The sequence below is a fragment of the Lagopus muta genome, chromosome 13 (assembly GCF_023343835.1).
Source record: "Lagopus muta isolate bLagMut1 chromosome 13, bLagMut1 primary, whole genome shotgun sequence".
Classification (NCBI taxonomy): Eukaryota; Metazoa; Chordata; class Aves; order Galliformes; family Phasianidae; genus Lagopus; species Lagopus muta.
This window is the reverse complement of record NC_064445.1, coordinates 1,069,006-1,076,491: the sequence shown is the minus strand read 5'-3', so window position 1 is coordinate 1,076,491 and position 7,486 is coordinate 1,069,006. Positions and strand designations below refer to the sequence as shown.

The following is a 7,486-nucleotide window of genomic DNA, read 5'->3' as shown; positions in this document are numbered from 1 at the left end:
CACTCGGCTTTCCGCTTCCCCGTGGGCTGCGCCAGCCCGCCGGCCCCTCCGCCGCACCCACCGCCGGGCCCCATTGCCCTCAGTCTGTCGCCATCTTCGGCCGCGCCGCCAACACCTTGAGGAGCCGCGCAGCCCTGCGCCTGCGCGCCCGCGCGGCCCCCCCGCCGCCCGCCGCCCATTCACTGCCCGCCGGCCCCGCGCGGCCCCGCAGCGCCCGGAGCGGCGCCGGCCGGCAGGTGCCGTGGTGCTGAAGGACAGCTCCGCGCCGCCGCTTCCCGCCCGCCCTCCCGGGGCGCCCCGCACGGCCCGGCCGCGGACACGGCTGTGACACGGGCCGAGCGCTGCGCACCCCCTGCCCGCCCTGGGAGGAGCCCATCCCCGAGCGCTGGGTTTCCGGGCAGCGCTGAAGAAGAGTCGAAGCTAACGGGAGAGGGGGGGGGGGTGGTCACTCGCTGCGCCCCCGGCCCTGCCAGCACGCCGTCAGAGGGCTGGTGGAACGCGAGGCTCGTGCAGCCGGCTATCGGCTTCCCCGGGACGTTCCCCGAACGGCGCTGTGCCACGAGCCCCGCTGGCGGAGCCGCTCCCAGACTCCACCGTACACAAACCCATCCTCACCCTCGGGCGCTAACCTGGCTGTGGGAACTGGTTCAAGTGTTCCTATTTATGGGGCTTTCATCAAGCTCTGTCCCCAGATGAACTAACACAGCACGCCCAGCGGCGCCAGCAGCCCTTGAGAAGCGGAGGGGCTGGCGCTGTCCCTGTTCGTTGCAGGGGAGCTGGACCAGGTGACCTTTAAAGGACCCTTCAAACTCCAACGACTCTACGATTCTGAAGTTCTCTGCTGGCTGCCTGGGGTCTCCCGACTGGCTGGGGCAGGTGGGATTCTGCAGGGATGGATGAGCATAGGGCTGCCTCTCACCTGCCCCAAACCCAGCAGCTCAATCCAGGCAAATTCCCTTCTAAAGCTCTGGGTTTTGGGTTTTCCAGCTTCTGCCCTGGCTGCTCTCTTCTTTCTTTCTCTCCTTTCCTCCCCTGGAGGACAACAAGCACTGTGTCAGGAGGGGAACCGAGGAGGAGAAAGCTGCCCCACAGGGCCTCTTGTCACCTGGATCCCAGTGTGCATTAACCATCAGGTCCAGCGTGCCCAGGCTGCGTGCGCTCTTACAGGTAGCTGTGCTCCAGCTGAGGCACTGAGGTGAGAAAATAGCTGGGGAAGAGCCAAGAGAGGTTTTACAGCCGGAACGAGCAAATGGCAAACATCACTGAGAGTGATGTAGGCAAAGCTGCAGGCCAGGCTGGAGGATGGGCTGTAGCATGAGTGTCTGTGGCACTTGCAGAGCACTACAGAGCCCATGGCACAGCTTCCCTCTGACTCTCCCCTCTCCTCCCTTCCTGCTCCTCCAGCTGGGCAGGAGACGCTGGAATAGATGGAATAGTGGAGTCCCTTGAAGGCTGTCATACCCCAAGAGATGCTGCTGATAGCAGAGTGCTCCACATACTTGCTTTGGGCACTGTGGCAGTTGGTGGAGCACAGAGGAACATGACCACATATCCCATGCCAGCACTTCTCTCTGCAGGAGACATGGCAAGGGAGAGTCCTGCACCCAGCTGATCCCAGGCTCTGCTAAGGGTCAGCTGGCTGCCAATAAAAGTTCCTCACATTCGGGTCAGCAGAGTGGATGTGTTTTCTTTTCTATGTTCCACTTCTTCCCAGGCCAGAGGACTCTGCATCCCTTTGGACGCTTGAGATGGGTGCATGTGGGCTGAATGCAAGCAGAAGGACAAGCAGCAGGAAGGGCTTCCAGGGGAGGAAAGCCCTGGCAAAGAAACCCAGGTCAGCCCCGATCTTCACATCTCTGCCCAGGCACATCTTGCTCCAGGCTTTGGTGGGAGCTCACAGCACCTCTCCTTGTTGGGAGCAGTCCTGCTGCAGAGCCTGCTCAGCATCACCGAGCTGAGATAAGGCTGCACAAACACGGCCCTGTTTGACGAAGGGGCCGTTTCCAGGGTGCAGGGCTATTTCCCCTGGGAGTTTCCCCTCGCTGGGAAAACATTAACTGCTCCTCCCAGCCCCTGCTCTTTTATTGCAAAAATAATGGTTTACACACAGCCCTTGTGAGCAAAAGGCTCCGATTGCTCAGCCTTCCTTGGACTTCTCTGCATTTACCACCGATGCTGTTTTCCAAGGGCCAATACCAGCATTTCTCTTACACCAGGCAGAGATGCAAAGGCTCAGTTTTCTTAGCAATCGCCTCTTACTGCACACAGCCAGTCTGGGTGTGTGTAAGGAGATGGGATGAAACTTCGAATGCTGATTTACTGGTTTCTACTACAGGTGCACCAAAGGTACACGGGGCCATGCCTGTAATACAGGGAAACAATTTCTGATTGAAATCAGCTGAATTAGAGATGGCTGTTCTGGGCCCTGAACTGCCAGGAGAACAGCATAAGCCAGGGCATGCCCTAATTTCTGTGAGAGCCCTGGTTTTGTTTGGCCCCAAAGGAGAACTTGGACAGGAGAATCACTGCTGCCCCATTCCTATGGGCAGGGGGGGCTCAGGCTGTGCCACTTGCATACACGTGAACCCCTGCTCCTTGAGCCCATTCCTGCACTGCCCCTTATGCACCCTCCCCAGTTGGTGGCAGGGAGCAGACACCAGTAGGATGCATGGGGGGCTGTATCTCACGTGAGAAATGCATCTCACCTGGAGCTCTTAGCTGACTGGAGCAGCAGCAGCTGTAACAATCAGCCCAGTCTCTCACCAGCCCATAGGTCTGAGGGTGGCCAAGCTGCAGATGAGAAGTAGGACTGGGGAGGGCTGTGGGGCCCTCTGCTCTCCATGCACCCCGCCACCTTGCCAGCTGCCTTGGGCACTTTCCAATTCTTTCTCTGACATTTCTTATCTCCTGGAAGAGACCAGCACGAATGCACTTTACAAGGGTCCTTACATAAACTCCGGGGTGAGAAATTTGATCCTTGTCCAATTTCTAGTTTCAAACATGCCCCACCACCCTCAGCATCCCATCGGGGCAGCATCCCTTTGTGTTACTATCTATCCCACAGGGGCAGCCCAGTGCAGCTCCCCTGGCCCAGGCAGGCTGCAGCCCCATGCTGCTCCCAGCTGTGAGCACTGGGAGTGAGGGAGGGGAGCAGGGAGCAGGTTTTACAGCCCACAAAAGCAGATGTTGCTAATTGAGCCTTTGAGCTGCGTGCCAAGCCGTGGCATGGAGGCTCTGCCCGGGTTTCAGAACGGCTGCCAGGTCGCTGGCTTTGAAGACAGTGGGGGTGGGAGAGGGGCTGGTGAGGGGGGGCTGTGAGTGGAGATCGCGTTCGGCATGCAGGGCTGGGAATGCACAACCGGTGGGGCAGAGCTCCTCGTATCCGAGCCTCGGCCACGGCCGGGCTGGGACAGGGCAACGCCGTGGTGGTGGAACGCAGGCGGAAGCAGCAGCAGCGCTCCGCTTTCCGGGTCCTTTCTGGGTCCAGCCGAGCGCGCAGCCCAGCAGGGAGGCATCGCCCTTTTCCAAGGCAACCTCTGAGGAAGCGATGCCGAGCCAGCAGGGAAATCTAGCAGGGATGGCCGCCCCCCCAGCAGGGCGAGGCTCCCGGCCCCGCGCCGCGGATGCCAGGCGGGCACCCAGCGCCCGGCCGAGCGCAGCCCCGCGCGACCCCGTCCCGCTGCTGCCCCCTCGTGGTCGCGCTCCGCCCCTGCACAGCGACGTCGCCGGGGCTGGGGGAGGCCGGCAGGGCCGGAGGGGTCACCCGGCTCGGTTTTTCTTCCTTCTTCTTCCCAAATAACCTTTCGTCTCTGGGTCTTAGGGGCGGTGCTGCGAGACCCGCCCCGTGCTGAGCCCCCGCCAGCATCGCTGTGAGTAGGGGAGCCCCGGAGAGGCAGCAGCTGTGAGCAATATGAGCTCTGCCAGCTTGCTTTGTGCAATGAAAACACTGTGTCCTGCACCCCCCTGAAGTACCAGAGGTAGAGGATGAACAAAGGCAAAGGTTGAAAAGGTGGGGGCAGAATCAAAAAGGGTGGACGTACCAGAAAAAGAGTAGAGGCTGGAAAAGAGTGGAGGGTGCAGAAAAATGTACAGGTAAAAAAATATATGTATATAAAGTGAACGGGTGGCCTGGAAGAGATGAGAGGCTGAAAAAAAGGTTAGAGGCCAAAAAAAAAAAAAAAAAAAGGGTGAGATGCTCAAAAAAAGGGGGGAGGGTGGAAAAGCAAAAAGCAGAGAGGCTGAGAAATGGGGGGGTCCTATAAGAGAGGGGAGGACACAGAAGTGTAGGAGGCTTAAAAGTGTCAGGAGACCAGAAAGAGTGGGGTCCAAATGGGGCTGGGATGCCGGCAGGTAACGAAAGGCCAAAAAAAACCACCCCACAACCATCCCCAACCATCGGCGCACAGGAAAACCGGGGGCTGAAACGGAGCGGGAGGCTGAGAAGCGGAGGTCGGGCTCCGCAGGGCCGGGTCTGTAATTTCCGTTTCTCTTTCCCCGCCCGGCCCCGCCGTGCCATAGAGCCGGGCGGGCGCTAGAGGACAGCCGAGCTCCACGGAACGGCCGCCAGGAGCCCGCAGCCCCGAGCATCGCCGCAGCCCCGAAGCCGCCCCGCGGGGCTCACGCGTCTCCCAGACCCAGAGGTGGATGGGCTGGGGCTGCTTGCAAACACAGCGCCAGGTGAGCCATGGAAAAGGAGGAACGGGGGGAGATTTGGTGCTTCTGCATGCGTGTGGGGTTGAGATTTGCTTTATTCAAATCCAGAACTGGGAGTGTTACTCTGAGGAAGCTGTTGAGAAGGTTCCCACTCACGGATCTGCCCCGGGCTGCTGCTGTTGCATAGTAAATATGGGAAATGCTTCATTTCTCCTTCGTTTCAGGTCAGACAGGGTGGGGTGGGCACCTTCGGGCTGCAGAGCTGCAGCAGGTCCTGGTGCTGGGAGCTGCTGCCTGCTTTGAAATCAAGGAAGAAGAAATGGAGATGGGGAATCCCAGGTGTGGTGGTGCACCTGGAGCCTCCACGTCGCTGCTGGAGCGTGGCTCTCCCAAATGCACTCATGCCCAATATCCCCACGAGGAGGGGATCCCTGGGGGGTGACCCCAAGGCACAGAGCCACAGTCCAGGAAACCGTAGCAGGATAAAAAAATGCTACAGCACCAGGCACAGCGTGAGAGGCACCCCGTGCAGAAGTGCCCTCTCCTGTGCCTGCTGTGCTGAGGAACCCTGCAGGCAAAAGGGCCTCCGGCTGCAAGGCCTGATGGGGGGTGGGGGGGCCTCCATGGGCGGGGGTTGGGGTGCGTGGGGTGAGAGGAGCAGCTGTGTTTACTTTCCATCTGCTGGAGGGAACAACAGGGGATTTTTGTGTGTGTGTGTTTTATTCCCTTTTCTTCTTCTTTTTTTTCCCCTTCTTTTTGGAGGCTTTGTGTGTCCTTCACCAGCAAGAAACCATCATGTAAACATCCGCTGTTCTACCAGGAAGGGAGCACGGATGTGGGGCTGTCGGGATGCTCAAGGATTCCTGCCTCCCTCCCGGCACACACCTGGGGCCAGGTGGCAGCAGAGGCTGTGCTGTCCCCTCCCAGTGACCAAGAGGGACCCGTGCTCAGGCAGCTCCCCGGGGTCCCTTGGGATGAGGGATGCAGGGGGCAGCAGGATGCAGACTTTTGCTCTGTGAACATCTCTGATCGCTGTGCCTGTGCAAGGGGGGGAGGGGGCACAGGTGCTGCCTCTGCCAAGGCTCAATCAGCGGGTTTGTTCCAAGCTGTGGCCGGCCTGATTGATGTGGGCAGCCTCTGCTGGGATGCTGATTTCAGAGCCTGCAGCTGAGAGCAAATTTCTGGCTATTATGCACTGAAAATAGTTTGGGTTGTGGCGGAATTATTTGTGTCCAGGGGAACGGAGCAGTGCCTGGGTGGGACCAGTGCCCACGGCTGGCAGTGGGACTGCAGGTGTCTGAGGGCTGTGGCACAGATCTGTGGCTCAGCAGCACGGCAGCATCGGGGGAGGTGGGTCCTGAGTGTCTCCAGCCAGGAGGAGAGGAAGAATCCGACTTGGAGGAAATATTACCCTCCGACCCCTGTGCTCAGGCCAGCTGTTGAGCCATTTAACACCCCGAGAGGCTGAGGAAGCCCATGGTCAGGCAGTGCTGCTCTCCAGCTGCCTCCTGCAGAGGGGCAGGAGCTGCGGTGCTGCCAGGCTGGGCAAGGATGACCGTGTGCCCGGACACGCTGAGCTGCTCTCAGTTGTCCCACAGCACCGCTGCAGCCATCAGGGCAACGCCACCAGGGCAATACTGGAGAGAGCATCCCCGTTTTGGGGTGTTGGGGCTGGGATGGGGCCGTGGGGCCGTTCAGCTGCCAGCCCTGCAGCCCCAGCACCCAGCCAGGCGCAGCGGCGGCGGCGGATTTGCTTTGTTTACTCTGCAACTTTGGCTCTGGCTGGAGTTTGTTAAGGGGTCAGGCTGATTGGGTTGTTTTCCTGCACTTTACAATTTCCTATGTGGTACTTTAATAGACGTGAGGGCGCCTACAGCTACAGAGAGGCACTTTATTTTATTTTCGAAATGGAAGTAAATAAAGAAATAAATGCACCCAGCCACCACCTCCCCCCTCTTAATGCCTTGCTATCTCTCTGCAGCCCCTTCCCCAGCTTCCTCTGGCTTGGGGGAACCTCTTTTCAACCGACCGCAATATATATTTTAACGAGGGTTGTTAATGAGCCCCGGCCCCAGCCTGCTGTGTGGAGCAGCATGGCAGAGGCTCTCTCCTGTGTGCACAGTGTGAGCCAAGGATGCCCTGCATCACTGAAGTCTCTTCAGGGAGGAGAGGTTTCAATGGGATGGGGCAGAAGGACCTGGAAGGACAGGTGGGGACAGCAGTGTGGAGGATGCCAGCACCGGGGCAATGTGCTCCTGTTGTGGTGCATTTAATCGGGGTCCAAGAACGGAGGTGACATTTTCTGCTGCTCTTCTCATCCCTACGAGCAGGCAGAGCACAGCCCCGTGTCTGGGGTGGCCACACAGTGTTGGCATCGCAGCAGCGGTGACGTGGCCCCTTGGTGACACCTGGCACTTGGTGGCATCCTGGGCAGGGCACAGGGACCTGCCACTGATGCTGGGCATTGCACAAACTGCAGGGCCGTGCTTGATAAGGTGCCAGCGGTGCCTTTCTCTGGGCCTTTCCCTGCTCTCCCGAGCCCCGAGGGCAAACATTCCTGGCATATTTGTCATGTTCGGCTCAATACAGCATCCTTCAGAGCAGAAAAAAAAATCAAATAAAAGAAAATCCGGTTCTTCCACTGCTCCCTTTAGCGTTCTTTTACACTTAAGCTTTTTAATTCCAGCCCTGAATAACACTCTTTATGGGGAGGCCTGAAAAGCCGCGAGGGGCTGAGATCCAGCAGCTGGGGGGGGGGGGTGGAGGGGAGCCCTGGGGGTGGCAGCACCCCCAGCTGCAGGGGTTGGCAAGCAGCAGGGATTTCACTGGGGTG

The 7,486-nt window shown here is 59.2% G+C and overlaps 1 long non-coding RNA gene across 3 annotated transcripts; it reads left to right on the top strand.

The window, feature by feature from the left end:
- The first annotated feature begins 3,882 nt into the window (after window positions 1-3,882).
- On the top strand, window positions 3,883-7,138 carry LOC125699719 (uncharacterized). 3 transcript variants are annotated; one of them, XR_007379668.1, is made up of 4 exons: window positions 3,883-3,977; window positions 4,519-4,677; window positions 4,762-4,839; window positions 5,416-7,138. It is a non-coding gene; the product is annotated as an uncharacterized LOC125699719 (long non-coding RNA). The 3 variants fall into 3 exon arrangements; XR_007379667.1 differs by having other exon boundaries at window positions 3,894-4,009; XR_007379669.1 differs by lacking the exon at window positions 3,883-3,977 and adding an exon at window positions 4,311-4,350.
- Window positions 7,139-7,486: the final 348 nt, after the last annotated feature.